Genomic DNA, 27,774 nt, shown 5'->3' on the forward strand with positions numbered 1-27,774 from the left:
GCATAAATAGATTTTAGACTCCGTGACGGGGCAAAGCAGCCTCCACAGGGGCATCAACATCCCAAGGCAACTATGAGAGGAGCAATGCAGCACCGGCAGTGTCAAGATCACCCCCGGACACCAAAAACAGTAGCAAAGGAAGAAATGCCCATCAATCAAGGGCACCAAGAAAGGTTTGGAGCAGCAGGAGCACTGGTGTTAAAACCACAAACCATAGATGAAAAGCAATAGGGTAACAAGAGCGGCATCCGCACCTCAAGCCTCTGTGAGGAGAGTAAAGGAGCACAAACAGAAACAATAATATTCCAAGGCACCAAAAGAGGAGAAAGTAGCACCCACAACAGTAGCATGAACAGTCTGAAGCTCTAAAATAGGAGTAAGCTAGAACTAACAATGGCATGTAGACCCCAAAGGAACAAAATAGGGGCAAATACCACCGATAATAGCGTTAGTACTCCATAATAACTAGAGAGAGGTAAAGGGCCCTATCAACCATAGCAAATACAACCTAAGGCACCAAAAGAAGGGTAATGAGTTACCAACAATGCCATAAACATCCCAAGGCATGCCAGAGATAGTAAAGGGGAAAGGTAACCAAAACAGAGGCATGTCTACCCCAAGGTATGTGAAAGGAGCAAAGCTGTATCAATGATACGAATACTCCTAAACTTAGAGAGAGGGGTATGGCAGCAAGCTAGGGATTTTCAGTGTTACTATAGAGACAGTAGTGTGGACTGGACTCAAACACACGGAAGACATTCACCATTAAAAAGACGCCAGCCTGCTTGCTTCACTTAACTGGCTTCCCCTCAAAGCTGTACTTGCACTATACCTAAGCGCTTGACCCTGTAGCACTGAGAGCTTTGCTGAAGGGGATTGCCAGTGGGAACTCCCACCCCCTGCTGTTGACATCACTCCTGGTTGCCCATGGGGCCATTAAAAAGTCAAGGCTCACAAGCCATGGCAAAGGGCCTTGTTTCTTTGCTGGTCCCTTCGTCGAGCCCTTTGCTGAGCTATTTGAATAGTTTATTTTCTGATATGTTTGGCAGCAGTCTTTGGGGGGAGATGCTATTTTTATATTCACTAATGGCAGTCTCCAGTATCTCTATAATCAGCAGAAAAGGCCTTATACAAGCCAGGACAAAACTATCTCATCTGATTGTCAATCACTCATACTTGTCTTGCAGAAGCCCACTTTTTAAACTCTTCATAAGAGCAGTAGTTCAGCATACACTGAAAAAACCCCAGACTTACATAACTACTGTCTAGTCTCAATTTTCCCTTAAGTAAGATCATTTAAAAGGCAGTGCTTCTTACAGCTAGTTAGAATGCAATATTCTTATTTCCTGGTAATATATTTTTCCCTTGTTTTTTGAGACTGGAAACAACTATAGCAAGGGTTTTTTTTTTTAATTTCTTTTGAGATACTGGCTTATGTTCTTATTACATTTCTTACTGACATGTTTTTTCTTATGATCTTTTGCAATTCTTTGTAAATATCCAAATTTGCAAAGGAAAACAAAGAAAAGGCAGTGGTGATACAACTGTTTGATCACCTGAGGAAACTACCAGTTTCCTAGACCCACACTAATCCACTTCCAACCACACCACTGCACAGAAACACTAATAAGTTTAATGCAGGGGTGGCTAACTCTATTCCTTGACAGCCACAAAGAGGCCTGGTTTTCAGGATGAACATATATGAGATAGATATGCATATAATGGAAGCATTTTAACAACTGGTTGAGGAAGAATCTTTTCTGAGATTCCTTGAATCAGAAATTGAAGAGCTAGTAGCTGAAGAAAATGTGGGAAGTTTACTCAGTACCATTTTAGCCTCCATTGATAGGGGAGATAGATGATATTGATGGTGTTGAGAGCAACCCCAATGAAAACTAGGCAGTGCAGTAGAGAGCATGAGTGATGTCCCAGGCATTTCAACACTCAACCTCAATTCCAGTGCCAGAATCAGCCTCAAAGATGCAGAGAACGTGCAAGACACCCATGGTCTGGAATCACTTTAAAGTGAGAGAGAACCGACATTTTGCTCAGTATATTCACTGCATTAAGGCAATCAGTCAAGGGAAGGTACTGGAGCATCTAACGAATGTTGGTATGCAGCATCCCCTACAGAAGCAGCACCTTCTAGTTTTGGCATCAGGGGAAGGTGGCAGTACTAGCCTGAGGACCATCTCTGCCACTCAAAGCAAAAGACATAGGAAAGGAGTTGAAATGGTCCCCCAGAACTGGACTGAGACCTCCAGCTCATTTCACATGAGTCACCCCAGCTAGGATTGGTACTGTTGGCCTAGAGATAAAAAGAAATTGGAAGATGGGCCAGGTATGCATGGACAGCTAGTTGGCACATGTACCTTTCTTGTTCCCTACCTTACCTCTAATCCTAAATTCTCCCCTAGGATCCACCTTGATTCCCCATTCCCTGGAACTGATCAGGGTCAGGAGGAAGAGAGTAACAATGCCTCAAGCCACATCCTCCTCCTCCTCTACTATTGGGGCCAAGCTTGCCCTTTGAATAGGGAATTAAACCCAGGTGTCTCAAGTGGCATTGCACAGCGTTTACCACTGAGCCATCCTGCCAGTCTGGTTAACTTCTTTCTTTTTCTTTTTTTTTTTTTTTTGACCCAACAGTTCCTCCCTGCTCCTTGAGGCTTCCAACTCAATTGGAACCAGGGCTGGAATATTTCCTGCTTTGAGGTTATTTATTGAGCCATCTTTCACTGTTATATTGACAGGACTATATAATATCTGCAGACTTGTATTTATTTACCATGTATTATTTCATGTGCTAATCAAGGCCTTTTCATATAGAGCCTTTGGCCTCAAGGTTCTCTGTTTTATTCAGACATGTCAGTTGTTTTGTTATTATAGGTTGTTTTGACTTGTGATTAATGTATGTTTTAGATTGTAATCCGCTTTGAATATTGGATATGTGTGGGATATACATCTTTTAAAGAAATACATTAATGCAGTTCAAGGAAGTTTTGGAAGATATGTCATGATTTTATTTAGAATAGAGAGGGAATATTATTATTTCTTTTAGTGAAATTTTGAACATTTATCTCTGGAAAGCAAGTTGATCCTGGATCCATGCAAGGCGCTGGAAACAAGTCTTCCCCAGCATCAGCAGTTGTTGTTTAATCAGTCTAAAGGATGGCAGAGACATTCATCTAAACCAGTGGTTCTCAACCTTTCTAATGCTGTGGCCCCGCAATACAGTTCCTCATGTTGCGGTGACCCCTCGCCCCGCCCTCGCCCCGTGAGGGTGGGGTGAGGGCAGGGCTTTGGTCTTATGGGGGCGGGGTTATGGATGGGGTTGGATTTTAGTGCACACTTATCATTTAATTATGACATTTATAATGTGAATGTAACTCAACTCACCATAGGTTCTCACATGCATGGCACACTGACCCATGATCGTCACGGGACTAGATGTAAAAGTACAGTTTGTATCCACAGGAACCCCCCTGACCCACAATAATGGATGTAAAGCAGAATTATGACATTCCCCATACAACCCACCCTACAAAAAAATATTCTGGTTCTAGTGACATCTCAGTAACAGCAACTCAAACTCCTTCTATTTCCAGGCTCAATAGCCCTACTTATGAAAAGACAGCAGTTTACCACCAATGCATGTCCTCTGAGAAAACACAACAAATAAGACCGATACAAACGCTTACATGCTAGCAAAATATCTCATCTCGGTAACAGACACAGAACCGACCTAGCATACTCCCAGGATCTGTAGTAATGCACATAAACTAATCCGCACACAGTTACACCTGTATTATGGAATACACTCAAACAGAAGCAACCCTATCTATGAAAAGGCAACACTACAAATATTAAATCAGGTCCTAAAAACCAATACACCTCTTATTAGGAAAACAGAACTAGCAAGCAGCTATAGATCCCCACACAGAAATAATTGTAAAACTATACTAATAAGCAGAATAAATGTTTCAAAACAGCTATGAACATCCAACAATTAAAAACTCATAAAAACTATTAAACATTCTCCAAACACCAATAAAATATTTCAAAAAAGCAGACATCACACAATTAAAATGGCAGTCAAGAAAAATAAACTTAAAAAGCCACCTTTACTTACCCCCTCCAGCAGCTCTCCTACTCCCCTTCCCTGCAGGCCGTGGCACTCACCAGAAGCAGCAGTAGAAGCTAAGCTCTATACTTATGGTCCTCTTCCTTAGTGCCCATGTCTCTCACACACACACACCATACCAGTCATGCCCCCATGACCAGTTTCTGTCTCTCACACACCAATCATCTCCCAAACAGTCTTTGGCACACACACACCAGTCACCTTCCTGAACAGTTTCTCTCATGCCATACACACACACACACACACAGGCTTCCCACTCCCGTGTTCTACTTACATATATGGGCTTCTCATTCTCATAATCACTTTCTCTGTCTCTCTCTCTCTCTCTCACACACACACACACACACACACACACACACACACACACTCACTCACCAGTCTCTCACTCCCATGCTTGTTCTCTCCACATGCACAGGCTTCTCATTCCCATAATCACTTTCTCTCTGTTACACACACACCAGTCTCTCTCATTTCCATGCTCACTCTCCACGTGCACAGGCTTCTCATTCCCTGAATCACATTCTCTCATATTCACACACACACACCAGTCTTTTTCTCTCACACGCACCATCACCTTACCAAGCAGTCTCTCTCTCTCATGCATGCACACTCACCCAGGTTTCTCACTCCCATGCTTTCTTTCACCCCCACAACACCAGGCTTCTTACGCCCATGCTTTCTCACATACCCAGACTTCTCACTTCCATGCTTTTTCTCTCTCTCACACACACACATCAGTCACCTCCCTGACTAATGTCTCACACTCTCACATACACATCAGTCATCTCCCTGAGCAATCACTTTCATTGTCTCTCACATACACACACACATCAGCTCTCTGACCAGTCAATCACACACAGGCTGGCTGGCTGCTTCTCTCTCTTTCTCTCACTCACTTCCTCTTCTCCCCCGAGCACAAATGGGAGCTGCAGCAGCCTCCGCTGGCCAAGAAAGAAGAATCCCATCGGCTGCGGGAGGCTCATGCTGCTGTCTCCTTTCTCCATTACCGGCTACTTCTATTGCTCGAGGACCGATGCTGCAGCCGCTGCTGCTACTTTTTCACGCGGCGCGGCTCTCTTTCCTTCCTGCGCACCGCGATTCACTTCCTGTTCCGGGTCACGGGAGGGGGGGGGGGCAGGCGCAGGAAGAAGAAAAGGCCCAGCCACGGGTGCACAGCTTCTTCTAGCGCCGCTGCCGTTCCCGCTGGGCTTGAACGTGCTGACAGCCTGGCGGCAATGGCAGCGGGAGAGACCGGGAGCGCGCAACACACCTGCCGGTGCTTGGCGGTGCCGCGGACCGGCAAAAAACTCCCACGGCCCGGTCCCGGTCCGCGGACCGGTGGTTGGGGACCCCTGCTTTAGGCGACCCCTGTGTTTTGGGCGTTCGACCCCCGCCGGGGTCGCGACCCACAGGTTGAGAACCGCTGATCTAAACGGAATCAAAATCGCCTGAAATTAAATTAAGAATGTATGCTATTGTTCTGGCCAGAATTTAAAAGGGAATTCTGAAACCCTCATAATTTTGAATTTTTCACAAGTGCACTGAACTGAGATATAGGGCAAGGTTAGTGGTTTTCTGTTATAACTTAGAAAAAGCTATTTTTTAAAATTTTCCAATGCTAATAACTTTTCTCCTTTACATAATGCTATGTGTTTCTGATTTCTAAGGAGAATAAGAATCAGGGATGGAAACTTTGATGCCGGTGCACGGGTGCACATGTACACGTGTGTGCCAGCTCGTCCCAAAGGATGCAGATATATTATAACATGTGCACATATATGTGCACATGGTATAAAATAGACTGTACATGTAGTGGTACATGTGCTCACAATGCTATATGGTCGTGAGCATATGCATGCAAATGCCGCCTCTACTACTTAAGAGGGGGGATTTTAGTAGCCGCACACACCGACACAATTACCAGTTTCCCAAGTTCTTTCTCAGTTCACCCAGGTAAGGAATAGGTCTTCCTAACTCCCTAAATAGCTTTTCTTTTACCCTGTTAGCAGCTAACCCTTAAAATTGTGCTATCTAGCCTAGAATTTTTTATTTTATTACTTCCATGTTATCCATATCAGTAGTAAAATTATTTTGCAGGGGACGCCTTCGCTGTGTCCCACCCATGCCCCTCCTGTTGCGCTCGGGGGTGGACCCTTGTCCTGTGGTAGTACAGGGACTGTCCACAGGGGGCGGAGCATGGAAGGAGACAGAGGCAGTGTAGAGCTTCACCACTGGAAGCCAGAGGTCCCCCCGGGAGGAGCCCGTAGGGACCAGGGCTGCTTGGACTTAGGTGGGCCTCGCAGGATCTCTTGGGAGGGTGTAAGTCCGGCATGCTGTTGCAACCGTCGCGGCCCGACGGCTTCACTCCGCCTACCTTTCTTTTTCTGCGACTCCTCCTGCTCCCTGTGGATGTCTGGCTGCCGCGGCGTCTGCCCGCCGTCCCTGGACCGGCTTGGGTGCTGCCTCCCGCCATGCTCCTCAGGTACCTTAGGGCGCACGCACCGTGCGCCCTCATTCTTATTTCCTCTTTGGCGTGAACCTCAGGGGCGTCCCCCTGTGATGATGTCACGCTGCCCAGATATTTAAGCCTGTTGTTTATTGCTAGCCTTTGAGTTAGCAAGGGAATTCCTCTGGATGGGATTCGCTCTCCGTACCCAGCTACTCTGCCTCCAACGTCTATTTGGACTCTTTGCTGTTAACGAGGTACCCGCTCCTCAGGGCCTCTCTGCTTCTTTCAGGTCACTATCAGGAACCGGCACTCGCTCCTCGAGGGCCCATGTTCCCTGACTCTCTGCCTGTGTCCAATCCATCTCCTCTTCTACTTGGAAGAATTCGCTACACACACCATCTGTGAGTACTACTACCATCTACTCCTTATAGCTGTTTCCCTGGAACCAGGTACTTGCTCCTCGAGGGCCTGCCTCCATTCCAGCACCAGTGTCATCTTCTACGGAGAATTGCTGTGTGAGTACTTGCCAATGAGTCTCTGTGCCCATGGATCTGGTACTCACTCCTCAAGGGCCAGCTCTCCCTATCTCGGGGCTTCTCCATACTGGGGACTCTGTGAATATCTCAGTGTACTCATTTTCTCAGTTCTTCTTCCTACAGCACTGCTACCGGAGAAGCCTCTGTTCTAGCACCCTGACGAATACTAGCTCAGCTGGGCTCCATCTTCTACTCACTACCGCCACCTCTGGTGGTTTCATAAACTGTCAAAAGATATAATCTGTGTTTGTGTGTCCGGAGCTGAGCCTGACCTGTGGCCCCTCACAGGACTTCCCCCCCGTGGGTGTGGTCAGCTGCCACAGTGTCCAAGGGTTCACCCAAACTCTACAAAACATAACACGTGCCCACAGATGCTAGAGGAGCGCTATTGGGTTCGAGGCTGGAAACAGGCTGGAGGAGAGTGAACCAGAATAGAGATGGCGATGACAAGGCTAGGGACAGCGCCAGAATCAAGCAAGGTCAGGCAAGCAAGGTCAGAGTCCAGAAGTCAGTCTGAGGAATGGTCAACGAAACAAGGGTCAAGATCCAGAGGTCAGGCAAGGTCGAAGAGCAAGCGGAGGTCTTTGGCAGGCGGCAGGCAGGCAGGTCAGGAATAAGCTGAGGTCTTTACCAGAAGGACAGACCAAGATAACACTGGGGAGACAAACAACGAACACTGGAACAAGCAGGGCTAGGAAGCAGGAACAAGCAGGAACGGTACTGGAACAGAAAGATCCTGGAACGAGACTAGGAACAAGCAAGATGGAACACAAGCAAGGGCAATCTCAGGAACAAACCGACTCGATTGCCAAGGTAAGGAAGTGAGGCCAGGAACTTCCTTTTATCATGAGTTCAATCAGGGTGTGCCGCGGAACTAGGCCCTGCCCTGGAACCTACATCAGCATGGCTGGTCAGCGTGCGCGCGCATAGGTGCGTGGCTAGCTGCTGCGATGCTGAGGCCCGGCGTGCAGCCGAAGGCCCAGCGACTGCCGCCTTGGGACGCCGGGGCCTAGCTGGACTTGCAAGGGCCGCGAGGGAGACAGGACCACGACCAGAACCCGCTGTGGAACCCCGAAGGTGAGCGGTCCCGTATGCGGGACGACTGCGGGTGGGGCGCATAACACCTCCCAGACCACACCCTGCCCCTTTTTTTTTTTTTGCAATGTCTTATTTGTACGCAAACTGGGAGATACATACATACCCGGGCGCCTTTTAAAATCCATGCAGTGCGTGCTGGCCAGACCGACTCGTGTATCTCCTAGATTTGGCATGCGCTGGGCTTAAATTTCATCCCTAAATGCTTTATGTAGAAGTGCATGCACTGCTTTTGTTTGCATTACTTACAATGGTAATACATTGTTTTTTTTTTTCTTTTAAGTATAGTGTTTTTATTTTCTTCTCCAGCCTCTCTTCCCCATCCCTGGGAGAACGTTTAGATGTGTGGACATGTTACACATACCCATCCTAAACCATTCGGCTAAGAGGTACAGCTATTTATGTGGCCCCCTTCATAGGTGGTGAGATGAAAGTTGTGCCCCCCTCAATACACACACACACACACACACACACACACTCTTTGTCCCCCACATACCAAGCTGCCTATCCCAACTCTTCCTTGTAAACATGAATGCACACAGGGTGAAGAAAGGGGGACAAAGTCAAATGTGAGAGGGTAAAGAATGCTCCCAGCCATATACACTCCTCCACCCCCAAAGTGGAGTGTGTGTGCATGCACACACCATCCTCCAGCTTCCTCTGTGTAAATACCAACACCTCCCTTTGCACACAAACCTGAAAAAAGTGGGAAAGAGCGCTCTTACCCATACACAGATACCTGGGTGAGGGGGAGGAGGAGAGTGCAAGGGGGAGAGTTTCCCATCCATATACTCTCCAACAAACACATACGTGGGAGAGGAGGGGCAAGAGGACTACAAAGTAGAGAGTGGAAGTGGGAACATGCCTATACATACACACCCACACTCTTTCCCCCAAATCCATATACACACACAAAAACACACTGGGAGGAGGAGACAAGGATATAATGAAGAGTGCAAGGGGGAGGGGAGTATGTGAGGTGGAAAAACTTCCTCCACCCATACATAATCACCCCCACAATCCTCCCATATATTCACTCCTCTGACACACATACACACACACACACACACACACACACAGCAGGGTAGGGAAGGATTACAAAGTGAAAGGGGGAAGGAGAAAAGAGTGCCATCACACATAAGGGTAGGATGTTAGGGCAAAGCCTGTAATAGCTGGCCTGGAACCAGGGTATGATATGAAAGCTTTGAAATTCTGTTTTAGCCTTGCAAGTATATTGACTCTGACCATGAAGAGGAATTACTGTGGAAACTGACCTGGACTGAATAAGTGGACAGGATTTAACTTTATACCGACCGTGCTTCTTTACATGCTTGATTGAAGTTACCCAGTTTATTTGTACCCACAGTGCATCATCAGTCAAGGAATGTCTATGTTACTGCTTTATCTAATAATAAACCAGCATTGAGACACCATACCCAGCATGTTTGTACTGTAGACACTTCCAACCTAACATATTCTATGCTTTGCAGAATTTAGCTCTTGTCAAAGTAAAATTTCATGGGACAATACATGGGAAAATTGCATGGGAGCAATAAGGAGAAAAAATAATGTTTGACCTGCAATTTTCTTGCATTTTGTTTGCTTTGGTGTTAAAAAATGTAGCTTTCCTCCAGGTTCAGGTAGGTAAAAAAAATATGTCAGTCAATGCTTTGCCCGACACTAAATATAATCCCCAGATTTTTCCAGCTATGGGCAGTGGGAGTGAGTTTGCAGTTTTGAATCCTCTCTTTGCCAGAACCTCATTTTTTTGAGGGCAAGGCTTCAAGGGGGTATAAAATCCCTAGGAGCTTGCTCAATAATCAGATAGGCACAGCTGAAGAAGCCAGGAGGAAGGAACTAGAGATCCTTCCCAGGATCTCAACAGAGAGGGTTAGGAGCTGGAGAGTACCTCTTGATCTCAGAGCAGAGGTGAGATTGAGAAGGAGACCTGTGTTTTGAGTTTTAAAGATTTTTGACTTCTTGGTATGAAGGGATAGGGAAGGGTGAGCCTCCTGTCTCTCTGAGGATTAGGATTGGATAACATTTTGCCCAGGCGACCAGACAAGTGAGAGAGGAGACTTTTGAAAAGAGAATCAAGAGCCTCAACACTAAATAATTGGCTTACAGTTTAAGGTTTTGGCAAGTTTGGAACCCATTTATGATAGTTTTGGGAAAGAGATATTCTTCCAACACATTAACTGATGCTGGAAACCAAATTCTAGTTGTCCTGCCTACTGCTGAGGATGAAGGTGCAAGAGGTAGGAGAGAAGTGAAAATATCTAGAATGGACAAGGATACTACTACTTTTCTCATTTTGAACTTTTTTTTATGTTATTCTTGATTTTCTCATTCTTGACTTGGATACTTTTAAGTTATCTTAAAGAATTTATATTGAGCACCACTACTGGACTCCTTTTGAATTTCTTCCTGCTGATTCTAGTAAAAGGCCTGAATGGATGGTCTCTGTCTTATTTCCTGCCTATTCTACTCAATTTGTTTCCTTGCCACCTTTCTGGACAATATTGCACCTAGGTCAGATTTCTACTTAGAATGTAAGCCATAAGTAAGTCAACAAGTGATTGCGCCCAGAAGATAATTCTTCCTTCCCATCCAGATTCAGCCTGGACCCATGGCACCCCTAGTTAAGGATAAAGCACCAGGCAAGAGACCTGCTACACTAGGATTTTTTTTATGCTTGTTTATTTCTTGAAATGTGGAGTTGAATTCACCCAGGTGCTAGGTGTGATTAGCAACCTGGCTTCAGTCCTCTACATGAACATGCATGCCATGCTCTGTAATATCTGTTTGCTCTGAAGCAATCCTGGTTTGCAATTCAATCCTGTTTTGTTTTTTTTATTTTCAAGACAAGAAAGAAGACATATTCAAGAGAGTTTTACCTTCTAGACCTTGAGTGTGTGTGGACAATTTACTGTATCTGAAAGAGAATGTGTACATTGATAATTTGACTTAAAAAGACTTTCTCTGCTCAAAAAAATAGCTCCCTGCTATTAAGGGATCCCCCCTTCTTAAGTTACTGAAGTATTTTTATAGTAATCCTGAGGATCTTTCTGAGTTTCTTGCTGAATGCTGCAGCTGGTTCAGCTTCTTCATCAGCTTTAGTGAAGTGTTTAAAGGGTCAGAAGCAGGCTTCCTATGTGAAGGAGAGGTTGAAGAGTAGGTATGGAGACTGAGAGAAGAGCATAGCGTATTCTTAAAAATGTTATGCTACTATAACTGAAAACTTTGGCAAATCTACACCCTCACCTGCTGGTGGTACCTGCAAGAGGTGTCCCAAGCACTGCTACTGTCTCTCTACTTATGTGCCTGCAAGAAGCCAGCAGATATTGCCACCCACAGCTTTGAAGGTGCTGTCCACAGAAATCATTATTGTTTTTCCTGAACCCTAGGATTACTTGTACAGACCCAGCATATCCAAAGCCCTTTGACACCAGAAAACCGCTGCAGCACTATATTAACCAATGCTATGTCTGCATTTGGAATACTCCAACCTTCTTCTACAGTAAGGTGGTTGAGGTAAAGTCAGTAAGCTCCTTGCACAGTGGTGAAACCCTGAATTGGTTCTGGCCATTGAGAGACTGCCCAGCCTTATGGAACTTTTAATGGTATTTCACTATCCTGGTCAGAAGATTAGGGAAACCAGGTGAAGTGACCAAATCTGAGTTTGAACCCAATTTCTCGTCATTCTGCCAACGAATCAAAAAGCCTTAAAACAGCTGTTGCCAGTGGCTTTGTGCCTTCAGGAGGTGCCCTACAACTTTCCTTCTTGGAGTACAGGTGGGATTCTGCTCCTGATGTGTTGAAGTCCATCTCTAACCCAGAGCCAGGACTGGATATTCTGGACCTAGCTGAGGTTATTGCGTAAGTGAAATAGAATATGCAGACGATCCAGGCTTCTGGGAAGATCTGAACTAATAAGTGGGTGTGACTTGGAAAAAGATGAACCCATGCTTGACTCTATGGAAAATGCTGTAAAGACTGCAATGGGCTCTCTGCCCAAGGATAGTAAATAACCTGAAGTTGTACCAGACCTTCTGCATGAGACAACTCTGTATCTTGGTATTTGAGACATGCCCAGTTGTGGGAGTTCCTGAAATCAAACAGGATCTAGAAGATGGACCTAAATCTCGTACCTATAACAGGTACTTTCTTAAATAAACGTAACTAATAAACCAAACTATTTCTTTATTTTAAAAATGATTTATAGAATTATAAAGTGTATACAGAATAAAAAAAACCTTATATTTAAGGTAATATTTCCAGAACTGACCAATCAATTATACAATAAATTTAGAACAGAAAAAGAATATCTGAAAAGAAATTCAAACCCAAAATAAAGTGTGGGGAGAGGGGAGAGGGAGGTTTGAGGAAACCATACAGGACAAAGAATTAAAAAAAAAATAATTCAAGCAAATAAGCAGACAACAATATATTATCACATCCCTGCAATGTCTCATAGTCTCCCTATCTTCCACAAATCTCCGGTTGAACAGGCTCATAAAAAAACATATAAATTCCCCTGATACTTAATCAAACATTTAACAGGAAACGTCAAGAAAACATCAGCATCCATCACAATAACAGATTGTTTGTTTCGTCTCAGAAAAGCGTTGAGGTGAATTTTGAAGAGGCGTGCGTGTAAAATACAGCACATGCATGCACAACAAGGTGCAAATGCAAGTATATGGTGTTTTTCAAAACTGCAAAATAAGCACATACATTGGCGTCCAAGAGTAAAAGGGGCCTTCCAGGGCAGGGCCATCATTTACATTCATAAATAGCTATTTTAAAACCTATCAACGTATCGCACCCACATCTTTTACTTGTGCATAAGCCTCTTACTCCTGTTCAATATCTGGGGTAAGTGACGTAAACATCTTAAAATCTTAAAAGTGCAAAAAAATGATACCATGGAAAATCTGATTTCCAGAGAGGCCGAGGGGGAGGGGTCTGGGTGAAATGCGGAGACTTCAGGCTGAAGGTCCAGGAGGGAACAAGCTGCAATTGGACTGGGCGAACTGGTAATCTAATGGGTAAAACTGGTACTTTCATTGCCCCAATTTTGTTTTCTTTTTGCTGATGATACTAAAATCTAACAGGACAGACAGGAAGGTGTGGAAAACATGAGCAGGGATCTCGCAAAGCTTAAAGAATGGTCTAAGCTCTGGCAGGTAATGCTAAAATTGAAGAGTTATGCATTTAAGGGTACAAAAACCCAAGGAATAGGTGCAATATAGGGGGTGAAGGTCTAAGTACAAAAGAAGAGCAGGATCTGGGGGTGATTGAATCTGATGGACTTAGTGGCCAAACAGGAGCATAAGACAATGGCAAAAGCCAGAAAGATGCTTGGATAGATATGGAGAAGAATGATCAGCAGAAAAAGGGAGGCGATTTTGCCCCTGTATAGGTCCATGTTGAAGCCTCATTTGTTCTAAAACATATATGGACAGATTTAAAGTTCTGAACATGTATACCCTAGAGCAGTGGTTCTCAACTGGTGTGTTGCGATATACCAGTGTGTCACCAAGCACACGCAGGTGTGTCGCCACACTTCCCGATCCCCCGCTGACCCAACTGTTCCCCGTACCCGAGTGAAATAGGTCCTCCACCAGGGCTTAAAACGTTGATAGCCTGGGCAGAACACGGCATGCTTGCTTCTTCCCGCCCCCTTCCCCCTGCGACCCAGAAGAGGAAGTGCTGAGCAGCAGGTGTGTGCATGCGTGGGAAGAAGAGACCATCTTAGTATGGATATCATCGGCCCGAAGAAGAGAAGAGGTGCTGCCTGAAGAATGAGCAGCACGGCTCGGAGTAAAACGAGGAACAACGTCAACCTCCGCAGCAGATGGGACTCCTTTCTCTGCGAGGGCTGAAAGTGAAGGAGGTTTCTGTTGCCTTTAGGGTTGGAAGTGGAGGAGGCTGCTGCTGCTCTAGTTCGGGGGGGGGGGGGGGCGGGGGAGAGAGTAAGTGAATGAGCAAGCATATGTGTTTGAGATCCTGTGTGTGTGTGTGTGTGTGTGTGTGTATGAGAGAGACAGCATGTATGTGAATGATTGAGAGCCTGTATATGTGAAAGAGAGTATGTGTGTGATTGAAAGCCTGTGTGTGTAAGCGTGACATCATGTGTGTAAATGTGTAATTAAGAGCCTATATAAGAGAGAGAGAAAACGCATGTGTATATGTGAGCGATTGAGAGCCAGTGAGAGAGAGAGAGAGGAGAAAGTTGCAAGCAAACATCCCTCCTCCTGCTAATTCAAAACTATCTCAGGACACCTGGATATCAAATGTCATAATGCCTCTGTATCGCTCCATGGTGAGACCGCACCTTGAATACTGTGTACAATTCTGGTCGCCGCATCTCAAAAAAGATATAATTGCGATGGAGAAGGTACAGAGAAGGGCTACCAAAATGATAAGGGGAATGGAACAACTCCCCTATGAGGAAAGACTAAAGAGGTTAGGACCTTTTAGCTTGGAGAAGAGACGACTGAGGGGGGATATGATAGAGGTGTTTAAAATCATGAGAGGTCTAGAACGGGTAGATGTGAATCGGTTATTTACTCTTTCGGATAGTAGAAAGACTAGGGGACACTCCATGAAGTTAGCATGGGGCACATTTAAAACTAATCGGAGAAAGTTCTTTTTTACTCAACGCACAATTAAACTCTGGAATTTGTTGCCAGAGAATGTGGTTCGTGCAGTTAGTATAGCTGTGTTTAAAAAAGGATTGGATAAGTTCTTGGAGGAGAAGTCCATTACCTGCTATTAAGTTCACTTAGAGAATAGCCACTGCCATTAGCAATGGTTACATGGAATAGACTTAGTTTTTGGGTACTTGCCAGGTTCTTATGGCCTGGATTGGCCACTGTTGGAAACAGGATGCTGGGCTTGATGGACCCTTGGTCTGACCCAGTATGGCATTTTCTTATGTTCTTATGTTCTTATGCAGAGCAAAACATTTTTGGTATCATTATTATTCTTCATTATTGGGCCTTTGTGTCTGCTATTTTGAAATATTTTATTGGTATCTAGAAATTTTTGATATTTTAATTATTGGATATTCCATTCATCAGCTGTTTTGAAATAATCTGTTCTTATTATTATTATGGTTTTACTGCTACTGATTTTATCTTTCTTGATTTGTTTTATAAGGATGGGTGATGTTTCTTTTTTTCCTTTGTTACACTGCATACAGAGACTCTGGCTTCTTGCGGTTTCCAATTCAGTTTTTGTCTGCATGCTTCTAGTTATGCGTTTTGGTCTCTTTATTCTTTGTTAAGTGATTCAGGTGAAGTTTTCTGTATAGGGCTCTATAGTAGCCTGGCTCGTTCCATTTTCCACTAGGAGGTGTATTGGTGTCTTAAAGCCTGGTGTAATATTTTCAGTGTAGCCTTTTCTTAGATAACGTGTTTAATTGTTTGAGGACTAGAAATTGGTGCTATTTTGGTGTGGGATGTTTACTATTTATGCAATTTATGTTCAGACAGAATATGTATCTTTCCCTTGTGTCATTCTTAAAAATAAAAATAAGCCTTTACTTTTTATTTCCACCGTGAATTGTAATGAGCAGTGTGTCACACATGTGAGCGTGGTCTGTCAGGTGTGTAATGATGGGGAAAAGGTTGAGAAACACTGCCCTAGAGGAAAGGTGAGATGAAGGAGATCTGACAAATGTTTAAATAGCTCCAAAGGTTTCATGCACAAGAGGCAGTCCCTCTTTCAGTAGAAAGGAGGCTCTAGAATGAAGGATCATTGGATGAGTGAGAAAGGGATAGACTCAGGAATAATCTAATGACAGATTTCTCTACAGAGGTGATAGTGGATGCATGGTACAGCCTTCCCCATGGAGGTGGTAGAGACTAGACAAGTATTTGTATTCAAGAATGCATGGGATAAACACAGGGTATCTCTGTGGGAGAGATAGGAGTTGTAAAGCTGAATTAATTGATATGGATTGGCAGACTACATAGGCTGTATGGTCTTTTTCTGCTGTCATGTTTCTATGTTTCAGTAATTTTAGTATAATAATAGGGATGCTGACTGTGCCAAAAATAGTGAGTCTAGAAGAATGCATCGGTGTTGTAAGATATTTGAAAGTAAAGGAGAGAGAAAAGAAGGAAAAGATATGAAGAAACAAATGTAAGAGAAAACAGAAAAGAAAGGGAAAAGTGCAATGGAGAAAAGATGGAGAGAACAAAGGTGATAGAGGCAAAGAGCCAGATTTTTAAATCTACACCTGATTTTATAACATGCGCGCGTAGCCGCGCGCATATTATAAAATCCGGGGTTGGCACGCGCAAGGGGGTGCACACTTGTGCACCCTGCATGCACTGAGTCCTAGGGGAACCCCGATGTTCAGAGCGGCCTCGGAGGAAACTTTCCTTCTGCCCCCCACCTTCCCCTCCCTTCCCCTACCTAACCTGCCCCCCAGCCCTCTCTAAAACCCCCATGACCTTTGTTGACGAAGTTGCGCCTGCCTCCGGGCAGGCGTAGGTTGCGTGCACCAGCTGAGCCCCCATCACGACCTCTGTGCCACGAGCCCCCGGCCCGCCCACTCCCCACCCATTTTTTCAAGCCCCCGGGACATACGCGCGTCCCGGGGCTTGAGCGTGTCGCCGGGCCTATGCAAAATAGGCTCGGCGCGCGCAGGAGTGGGTTTTCAGGGTTACGTGCATAATATATGCATGTAACCCTTTGAAAATCCGCCCCAAAGTCTTCTAAATTTACAACTTTGAGAGCTGATCGCTACACCAGAGCCTGTGCTCATAAGATTAGCCAAATGTATATAGACCATGCCTATTAAAAAAAAAAACCTTGCAAGAATTCAAAATAAATAAATACAACTCGCATAAAGCTAATTTATGATGTGGAATAATTTTTTTAAAATTGAAAATGAAGCATATAGTGCATCCTATATAAGCAGACATGTTTGTTCCTAAGCAAAGCTGAAAAAATGCCCCTTACCTATTAGCGCACTATTTCAAAAATAGTTTCTAAGCCAGCAAGCATGCAACATCTACAGCATTTAGCAATACCTCAGAAGCTCCCCTTTCCCCCTGCACATAGGATCAGTGTTCCATAGGACCAGTCTTTTAACCTATTTGAATTTAGAAAATGGCTCACTTATCAAGAGGACACAATTAACCATGCGCAGTGCAACAGCTCAATCAATTGTACCAGCTTCTCTTTTGGAAACTGGGGAGACCAAAGATCAAATAGCAGAACTCTACCAAACTTTAAGTATAAATCATCACTCTTCATCTTTTCTTCTAAATAATGAAATATATATAATAATTTTTCTGGATTTATATAACCCCATATATTGACTCTGTTACTGAGATGTGAAAACGTTTCCATATAAGAGAAATCCAGACATAATATGTATTTTGGAGTCATCTGAATTAGAGAAACTGATACAACCATTCCCTTTTATTATCCCATGAGCCTGCAGATCTCCCATTTTGGTCACATCTTTCATCAGACTTTTTGTTTAGTCCTTTTCTGTAATTTGTACTTTAGCTCATGAGTCACATTTTGGGCACACCTATTTGCTTTGCCTGGGTTCCACAAATCCAATTTCTAATGTTCATGGGCCAATGTTATTAAACCACACTGAAGAGGAGAGAGCCTTGGATGATGTGGTCATGTCCTTCATAAGGAATGACTTGTAGGGCTTATGATATAGCTTGGTCTTTTCTTCGTTAGAAGAAGTTAGAAAGCAAGGTCATTTTATCATCTTGAACACTTCTTATCTGGCCTGTACCAGGCTTTACACCAGGTTGTGAAATCCTTGGCCAGGGGCAGATTGCAGGAGAATATCAGCCCAGGGGATTTTTTTCAAAACTGGCCCATGGGGTGACCGAAGTCTTCATGTCAAAAAAAGACACAAACATCTAATGTCACATAAATTTGTTCTAATATTTTCCAAATTCCACTAAAATATTTCAAAACAGTAGACACATGAAATAACACCCCAAAATTTAAAATAGGATTAAAAAAATCTCCAGCTCTCCATACCATAAAATAAATACTAGGATCTTTGGGACACACAATCTTTATCCTCTGTCTCTCACCTTTACACACATAGGCATTTTCTCTCTCATACACACATGCAGGTGCTCACTCTCTCTCATACATTCATGCAAGCACTCTCTCTCATAAACATTCAGGCTCTCTCTCATACAAACATGCAGGCATTCTCTCTCACACACACACATGTAGGCTCTCTCTGTCTCTCATACACACATTCAGGCTCACACACACATAGGCTCTCTCTCTCTCTCTCTCAAAACACTCATGCAGGTGCTCTCTCTCAACACACATGCAGGTACTCTGTCTCATGCACATATGCAGGCTCTTTCTCTCATACACACATGCAAGTGCTCTCTATCTCATACACTCATGTAGGTTCTCTCTGTCTCTCATGCACACAGGCACACTCTGCCTCATGCATGCACACATGCAGGCTCTCTCATACACACACACAGTATCTTTCTTTCATACATACAGACATGCAGATGCTCTCTCTCATAAACACATACCTTAGGCCTCCTCCTTTCTGCTGGGACTTGGCCATACTGGCACTGCTCCTTATTTTATTTATTTTATTTATTTATTCAACCTTATATACCGGCTTTCAAGTTCATTTCAAGGCGGTTTACATTGGTTGAAATTGCAGGAGCAACATTCAAACACATATATACTAAAAACATATCATTATACATACATATTACATGGCTAAAATACATTAAAACAAAAAGGCTACCTGGCTAAAAATACATTAAAACTAAACCCTTTCAAGTCCCAACAATTCTACCACATCTTCCCAGGTTTACCCCCCTTCCCTCCACCCATCCATCTACCCTCCTCCCCCCCACCCCCCCACCCACCCATCTCCCCTCCTTCCCTCCTCAACTCTTATCTCCTTCCTCCCCTAATGCCCCTATACTACTGTGGTGGATATTTACTGCCAGAAGGCAGGTGGGAGGAGGTCAATGCTTCTGGTGGCCCTGCAACTGCCAGATGCATCATTCTGCTAGCCAGGTAGGCCTTTCTCTTCAGGCCACAGCGGGCAGTGGGTAGAGCTCCGTTGTGGCCCCGCCAAACCATTCATTGAGCTGCAGTAGGTTGAGCTCCATTGTGACCCCACCTAGCCCTTCATCCAGCCATGGCAGGTTGATCTACATTGTGGCCATCCAAGTCTTTCTTCCGCAGCAGCCCCTCTCAGCAGACCATGTGACCAGTGCAACCGGCCCACCAGGAGATGCCTTTGTCCTCAAAGCCTTGAAACAGATCTAGTTGAGTAATCAATCAATGCAAATTAACTTAATTCTCAGACCAGTTGTATACCTGTTGAATATTCATTGTAGGTATCCTGAAAATTAAGACTATTTGCAGTCCACAAGGACATGGATTGTGCACCTATTGTCATAACATCTCCAAACATGAAAGTTTAGCTTTTGCATAGGGGTTTCAAACTCCAACTCTTCAACGCTGCAAACGGGCCTGTTTTTTCAGGGGGGTTTCTCTATATTATAAAAATATTAGGGCTCTGGTTATACATGGTGTTGCATCTGTACATGCACAACTGGCAGCTGCATCACACAGGAGCACCAAACAGAGAGGAGAAGCATAAATAGGGAGGGATGGGCAGCGGCAGCAGAAGGAGGATGAGTAGTAGCAGTGGTGCTGGTGCTGGAGGTGGGCTGATCTGCTGGAGGTCAAAGGTTTATTGCCTTGGCAGCAAGAAGGCTGGTGGTGGTTTCTGGGTAGCTGCTGGAGTGAAACAACTGGTGGGGTTTACAAGCCTTACTAATGGCAGGAGGATTAGGATGCCTCAGTTGGAGACGGTAAAATGAAACCTAAGGGAAAGGAAGTGAGGGAGGCGAGGAAGGGAGATATGGAGAGGAAAAGCATGTGAATGAGGATGAGTAAGGGGGAGGGGCACTAGAATAGGAAATGGGGAGGGGTAAAAGTAGATGACACACTCCCACCCTCTTAAACCCACTCTCCCTCTCCACTCACACACCCTCCTCTCTAACACACAACTGAGGGGGGGGGGGGGAAGGGCTACAAAGTAGGGGAAGCGATCAACAACAAGAAAAGAGTCCATACATACATACATACATACACAACCATCATACACGGGAGGAGGGGGAGACTTCCTCTCCTCCACACACACCTCCACACACAAACACTTTCTCCCCCTCAGTGAGGTTGGTGAGTGAAGCAAGCAGAGACACAGTCTCTTGCATGATATGGCTCCAAGTTTGCTTCAACTTACATACTTCGATTGTCCTATTTATTTATGTATAGGCCAAAGAACCAGGAATAGCTACATTAAATTGTGCTGTTCTCAGGAATATCTTAGTCTAATACTTTCAAAGTCTGCTGGATCCAGTGTAGAAACCTGTTGGCAAATTGCAAGATGACTAGACCAACCCACCCAGACCACTGCAGTAACCTGAGGAAGTACCATGGATGTTACTGGTAGCAGTTACTGTGATGACCCGTGGAAAATTCTACCAAGATTCAGCAGCTAGCCACTGTAGCTCACTGCTAGACTTAAATTTGCTTATTTTATGATGTATTATGTTTTACTTTTATACTGTCTTTCTCAAAACAAGTTCCCTTGGATTTAGCCAAGGGAAGTCTTGCCTCACCAATCTGCTACATTTCTTTGAGGGTATAGATAAAACATGTGGATAAAGGTGAGCCAGCCGACATGGTGTATCTGGATTTCCAGAAAGCATTTGACAAAGTTCCTCCCGAGAGAATTCTCAGGAAATTCAAGTCATGGGATAGGGGCAGTGTCCTATTGTGGATTGAGAACTGGTTAAAGGATAGAAAACAGAGTAGGGCATAATGATAAAGGTGAATAGTGGAATGCTCCAGGGATCTGTTCTGGGATCACTTCTTTTTACTATATTTGTAAAAGACCTGAAAATGGGAACAATGAGTGAGGTTATCAAATTTTACAATGGCACCAAATTATATAAAATTGTAAAATCACTTGATTGTGAGAAATTACAAAAATACCTTGCAAAACTGGGAGCCTGGACATGCAAATGGCAAATTAAATTTAATATGGACAAGCACAAAGTGATACACTTAGGGGCAGATTTTAAAAGCCCTACGCGCACCAGGCCTATTTTCAAAAGGCCCGGCGGCGTGCGTATGACCCAGGGCTTGAAAAAAAGGGGTGCAGCGGGGGCGGGGATGGGGCCAGAGCTCTCTGTACGGCCGCTGGGTCGGGGGATCGTGCACCGGCACTCAGCCGGTGTGCACAACCTGCGCCTGCCCAGAGGCAGGCGCAACTTATAAAATAAAGGGTGGGGGGGGGGGGGTTTAGATAGGGCTGGGGGGAGAGTTAGGTAGGGGAAGAGAGGGGAAGGTGGGGGGGCGGAAGTAAAGTTCCCTCTGAGGCCGCTCTGATTTCGGAGCGGCCTCAGAGGGAACCGGGAAAGCCAGCAGGGCTCCCCAAGGGCTTGGCGCACACAAGGGGTGCACTATTGTGCACCCCTTGTGTGCGCCAACCCCAGATTTTATAACATTTGTGCGGCTGTACGCGCATATTATAAAATGGGCATACATTTGTGTGTGCCAGGTTGTGCGCACAAATGTACGTCCGTGCGTAGTTATTAAATTCCGGCCCATAGGGAAGAGTAACCCAAATTATAGCTACAAAATGCAAGATTCAACCTTAGGCTTCACCATTCAGGAAAAGGATCTAGGCATCATCATTGATAATACTTTGAAATCTTTTGCTCAGTGTGCAGCAGCAGCAGCCAAGAAAGCAAATAGAATGCTAGGAATTTTTAGGAAAGGAATGGAGAATAAAACAGAAAATATCATAATTCCTCTGTATCGCTCCATAGTGCTACCTTTTTCTTGAATATTGTGTAGTTACCACATCTCAAAAAAGATATAGCAGAACTCAAGAAAGCACAGAGAAGGGCAACCAAAATGATAAAGGGATTGAACCGAGTCCCCTATGAGGAAAGGCTAAAGAGGTCAGGACTATTCAGCTTGGAGAAGAGATGGCTGAGGGGGGATATGATAGAGGTCTATAAAATAATGAGTAGAGTGCAACAAGTAAACGTTAATCAGTTGTTTACTCTCTCAAAAACTACAAAGACTAGGGAACAAACAATGAAATTACTAGGTAATACAGATAGAACTAATAAAAGAAAATATTTTTTGCTCAATGCATAATTAAGCTTTGAAATTTGTTGCCAGAGGATGTAGTGAAAGCTATTAGTGTAGCTGCATTTAAAAAAGTTTTAGACAAGTTCCAGGAGGAAAAGTCTATTAACCATTATTAAGGTGGAGTTGAAAAAATCCATTTCTTATCCCTGTGATAAGCAGCTTGGAATTTATCTACCTTTTGGGATCCTGCCAGGTACTTGTGACCTGGTTTGGCCACTGTTGGACAAATGATACAAGGCTTGATGGACCTTTGGTCTGACCCAGTATGGCAAGTCTTATGCTCTAACCCATGACATTTTACATAAACTTACAATAGCCTACAAATGGAATGTTAGTTTAGTTGACCTCTGCCTTTTATAAACTCAATGCAGATTTAACTTCCAGATTTCATGAACCTAAGTTATTTAAAATATGCAAACTGTCATTAAAATCATAATAAAAATAAACAGAAAATGAAGAAAAAACATGAACATTTTCCTTGGGTAATAGACCCTCTTTGGAGAAAGAAATTGCAAAATACTATTAACTCATGACAGAAACTGCAAATGAAAAGAAAATAAACACAGTTTTCCATTTCTGGGTCTTGCAGACTGAATGAGGTAGGAGGGTATAGTGGTATTGGGAGGCTATCAAATAGAACTGAAAACTCAAATTATATGAACAATTTAATGTTCTTAGGTTGTCTATAATATGCAGAAATCTTTTCACTGCAGTACCTTCACTTTTTTTAAACTGAATTTTCCTTACTTTTTTTTTTAATTCTAACAAAATGCCTATATAAAATGTTTCATTAAAAAGCTTTCCTGAGATACACAACATAATTATTTTACTGATTTCCAAGTAGACCTTTTTTTCTGCTGACATCTTTTGCATGTTGTCAGTTCATACCACAGTTATAGAATGTAGAAAATTGATCCTTGTAGAAATTTTGTATAATTGTGAGTCTGGGGACTTTTTCTTGGAATGTGGAACTTAAATTTTTAACATTATTGATACCAAGGCAATAGCACCTATGTAAAGTTTGGAATGTTGTAATAAGATGTAATTTGGCCCTTTCTCAGCATTATGCTTGTGGTAATTTGTGGTGTTCCTGTCCAGTAAGAATGTTCATTTGTTTGAAATTATGGGTAAAATTCAACAAATTAGTTCATTTTTGTTTCATTTGTGGACCCCGAAACAAATGGAGGGAGCCCATTCCCCATCCAAGTCTATAGCCTATTCAAATCCATTCAAGTCCATGGCTATGCTGAACAAACAAACAGGTGCAGGGTGTAACTGGTAACTGTAACAACCAACTCTTGCCTACGTGACATGGAAACCTCCTGGGAGCTGAGGCAGGACAAGTTGGCAAGGAGACCAGATAGAGGACAAGTCATGGTGAAGCGGTGTTTTAAATTAATCTATTTTTCCATCTGGATCATGTGACGTGGAAGTCTTCCCAATAAAAGATCTGAGCATGTGCCAAGAAAGTCCACTTTTTCTGTTTCTTGTAGCAAAGAAGGATCACTTTTCAGATGTTCTCTGAGAATGCTTTTAAAACTTAAAACATGTAGGCTTTGGTACTGGTAAAGGGCTTTTTCTGATCTTCTCTGAAGCAGTCAGTGGTCTCACTTACTGTGACAAAAAGAAAGAGGCAGTGGCATTGCTTTCTATGTTCACTGGGGGCAGGGTATGAGAAGAGTAGAGATTGAAGCAGTGCCAGTTAATTTTCTGTGTCTGTCTGATGCAGCAGTGTAGTGAGCTTATCTGCAGGCAGATTGATGTGAAGAGAAGCCTTTTTGGTTCTGTTTTTAACAGTTTTTGTGTGTGTGCAAAAGGAATCAGTCAACATTGTGCACATGTACACTGTATATGTGTGTGTGTGAGAGAGACATATTTTTACAAACTCTACTGTACCATTAATCTGTGAATAATAATGGTACAGTATCAATAAATTCTTTTGTGAATCAAAACCCCAATAGGCACTTCAAATTCCATCATGCCACTACAAGGAAAGAGCAGAGAAGTGAATGACAGAAGAAGAGGATTGTTACTACAGAGGCCAGCCTAGCCTGTCACAAGTACAAAAAATACTCCTAGTAACAGCCCCTAAACTTAAGAGATGTTTTTGCTGCAGAATGACAGGAGTGGAAGCCAGCTCAAGCCAGAAAAAAACAATAATTTGGAGAGCATGTGTCACTGCTGCCTGTTCCTCTTCTTGTTATGGAGCAGGTGAAAGGGCAGGAGAGTCAATTGAGGCTGGCATTAGCAGGGCAGGAGTATGGACAGGGGCAGCAGAAGGGTTTGATCCTGGGATGGGGGAGGGAAACAAGAAGTTGGTACTAGTCAAGCTTTTGGTTGTGTGACCGTGGCTCCAGCTGTCAGAGGGCTGAGCTCTTTCCTCCAAGTACAACACCCAAAACCAGCAGCATGATCCTCTATGGTTACTGCTTTTGAGGTAACAGAGGCAGTATTTTCAACAACTGATTGAAAAGGCTTTTCCCCAAGCTGAACCCATGGCCCCTTCCACCAGTCAGATGGCAGCCCAGCAGCCTCCTGCCGTGGATCTGTAGCAGTCATCCACCACAGAGAAAATGAGGTTTTATTTTGTTTCACTGTACTAGGATAAGAGGCAGGCACCATCGAAAGTAGTAACGAAGTGTATCAGAGAAATGATTGCCCTGGATGATCAGCCCCTATTGGGGAGAACCTGTGCTTTAAGCATCTGCTGCATCTGTTAGCCCCCAATTACAAAGTACCTCTGGACTATATTTCGTAGGCAGGTTATTCCCGCCCTGTACAATCAGTGCCATAGTATTTCACACCTATGCCTTAGTGGATTCCAGGGCTGGCAGTAATTTTTTCTCCGACAGCTGGTGGAGCATCTCCGGATCCCCACGGTCCGCACTCCTACGCCACTCTTGCTCTCCTCAATTCACTGTGAGCCGTTACCTGGTGGAGTTACTTACTCCACAGTTCCCATCCAATTGTGTTCCGGATCCATGCATATGGAGACCATTTCTCTTCTTGTACTAGACAAGGCCATTCATACAGTGGTCCTTGGACTTCCGTGGTTGAAACTCCATACTCCACAATTCGACTGGGATACCTTACAACTTTCCCAATGGGGCAACTCCTGTCATAAGGGTTGCTTGGAGGTTGTGTCACTGCTGCCTTGTTTAACCACCACGATGGCTCTTCCAGGTCTCCCGCTGCAGTACTCCATGTATGCTGATGTGTTTTTCTAAGAAAGCTGCAGACACATTACTACCTCACCGTTCCTTTGATTGTACGATTAACTTACTTCCTAATTTTGAGCCTCCTCGCAGAAGGGTGTACCCACTTTCGCTAACTGAAACCAAAGCTATGTCAGACTACATACAAGAGAACTTGGCTAAAGGGTTCATTCGACCTTTTAAATCTCCTGCTGGAGCGGGATTCTTTTTCGTAGGGAAAAAGGATGGTTCCCTCTAACCGTGTATAGATTATCGCGGCTTAAATGAAATTACCCAGAAAGACCAATACCCCTTGCCGCTAACCTCTGAATAGTTTGACAGGCTCAAAGTGGCCAAAATATTCTCCAAATTGGACCTGAGAGGGGCCTAAAATTTGGTCCGGATACGCCAGGGAGATGAATGGAAGACCACTCTTAACACCCTTGACGGTCATTTTGAATACCTGGTAATGTCTTTCAGCCTTTGTAATGCTCCAGCGGTGTTCTAGAACTTGATGAATGAGGTATTCAGATACATGCTCTATCAGTGCGTTGTAGTCTGCCTAGATGACATTCTAGTGTTTTCACGGGACCTCCAAAGTTATCGCCGAGATGTTTGCAAAGTTCTTCAGCATCTACGGGACAACTGTTTGTACGCCAAGCTGGAGAACTGTTCCTTTGAACAAGAGACTGTTCCTTTCCTTGGTTATATGGTATCCAGCCAAGGTTTCCAAATGGACCCTCAGAAGACCAAGAGTATCCATGATTGGCCCTAACCAATGGGTCTCAAAGCACTTCGCAGATTCCTGGGATTTACAAATTACTACCCGTCATTCATTCCACATTATTCCACTCTGACCACCCCTCCATGACCCGCAAGGGAGTCAACCCCTCGCAAGGGTCATCTGAGGCTATACAAGCCTTCCAGGATCTTAAAGATGCATTCCTCAGGGAACCATGCTTGTACCACCCGGATCCCTGATGACCCTTCATCATCGATGTTGATGCTTCTGATATTGGCATTGGTGCAGGTCTGAGCCAGCATTCCACCAATCGCACTCTACTTCCCTGCTCATTCTTCTCTCGCCGCTTCTCCCCAGCAGAGCGCAATTATGGAATTGGGGACAAAGAATTATTGGCAATTAAGCTCGCATTTGAAGAATGGTGCCCCTGACTCGAGGGGGCTCAGAACCAGGTCACGGTATATACAGACCACAAGAACCTTGAATACCTGCACCAGGCACAATGCCTTAACCACCGGCAGGCTCGCTGGTCTCTCTTTTTTTACTCGGTTCAATTTCTTGCTAAGATACCGGCCAGTCGACAAGAATACCCGAGCCGACACCCTTTCTCGGTCCTTCACCACCGAGGACATTCTGGATGTACCCCGACACATCATCAACCCAGATAAGATCCTTCTCTCTGCCAACTTCACCGTTCCACCTGGGAAGATGGTGGTTCTCTGTCCTCTACGTAAAAAGATTCTTCAATGGGGACACGATTCCTTGTTGGTGGGCCATCCAGGTCAGGCTAGGACCCTATCATCACTCCAGAGGTTCTACTGGTGGCCAACCATGAGGAAAGATGCTCAGGCATATGTGGAGTCATGCCCCACTTGCGCCTGCCAGAAGCCGCCAATGGGTCAACCCTGGGGTCTGTTGCAACCACTAGCTACCCCCAGTGAACCATGGATGCACATTGCCACTGATTTCATAGTGGATCTTCCTCCTTCCAATGGCAATAATACTATCTGGGTTACAGTGGACCGGTTTTCGAAAATGGCTCAATTTATGGCTCTACCTGGGCTTCTTCTGCTCCGGAGCTGGCGAGACTGTTCATCCACCACATATTCCGACTCCATGGACTCCCAAGGCATATCCTCTCCAACCGGGGAGTGCAATTTACGACCAGGTTCTGGAGGGCCTTATGCAAGAAGTTTGACATTGCATTGGATCTTACATTGCCTTATCACCCACAGGCTAATGGACAGACGGAGAGAACGAATCGGACCTTAAAGCAGTTTCTCTGGGCCTACATCAACTCACGAAAAAATGATTGGTCCGAGTTATTGCCTTGGGCTGAATTTGCCCTCAATTTTCAGCTCTCTGCATCCATTGGGTCTTCACCTTTCCAA

Source organism: Rhinatrema bivittatum, chromosome 1 (assembly GCF_901001135.1).
Source record: "Rhinatrema bivittatum chromosome 1, aRhiBiv1.1, whole genome shotgun sequence".
Taxonomy (NCBI): domain Eukaryota; kingdom Metazoa; phylum Chordata; class Amphibia; order Gymnophiona; family Rhinatrematidae; genus Rhinatrema; species Rhinatrema bivittatum.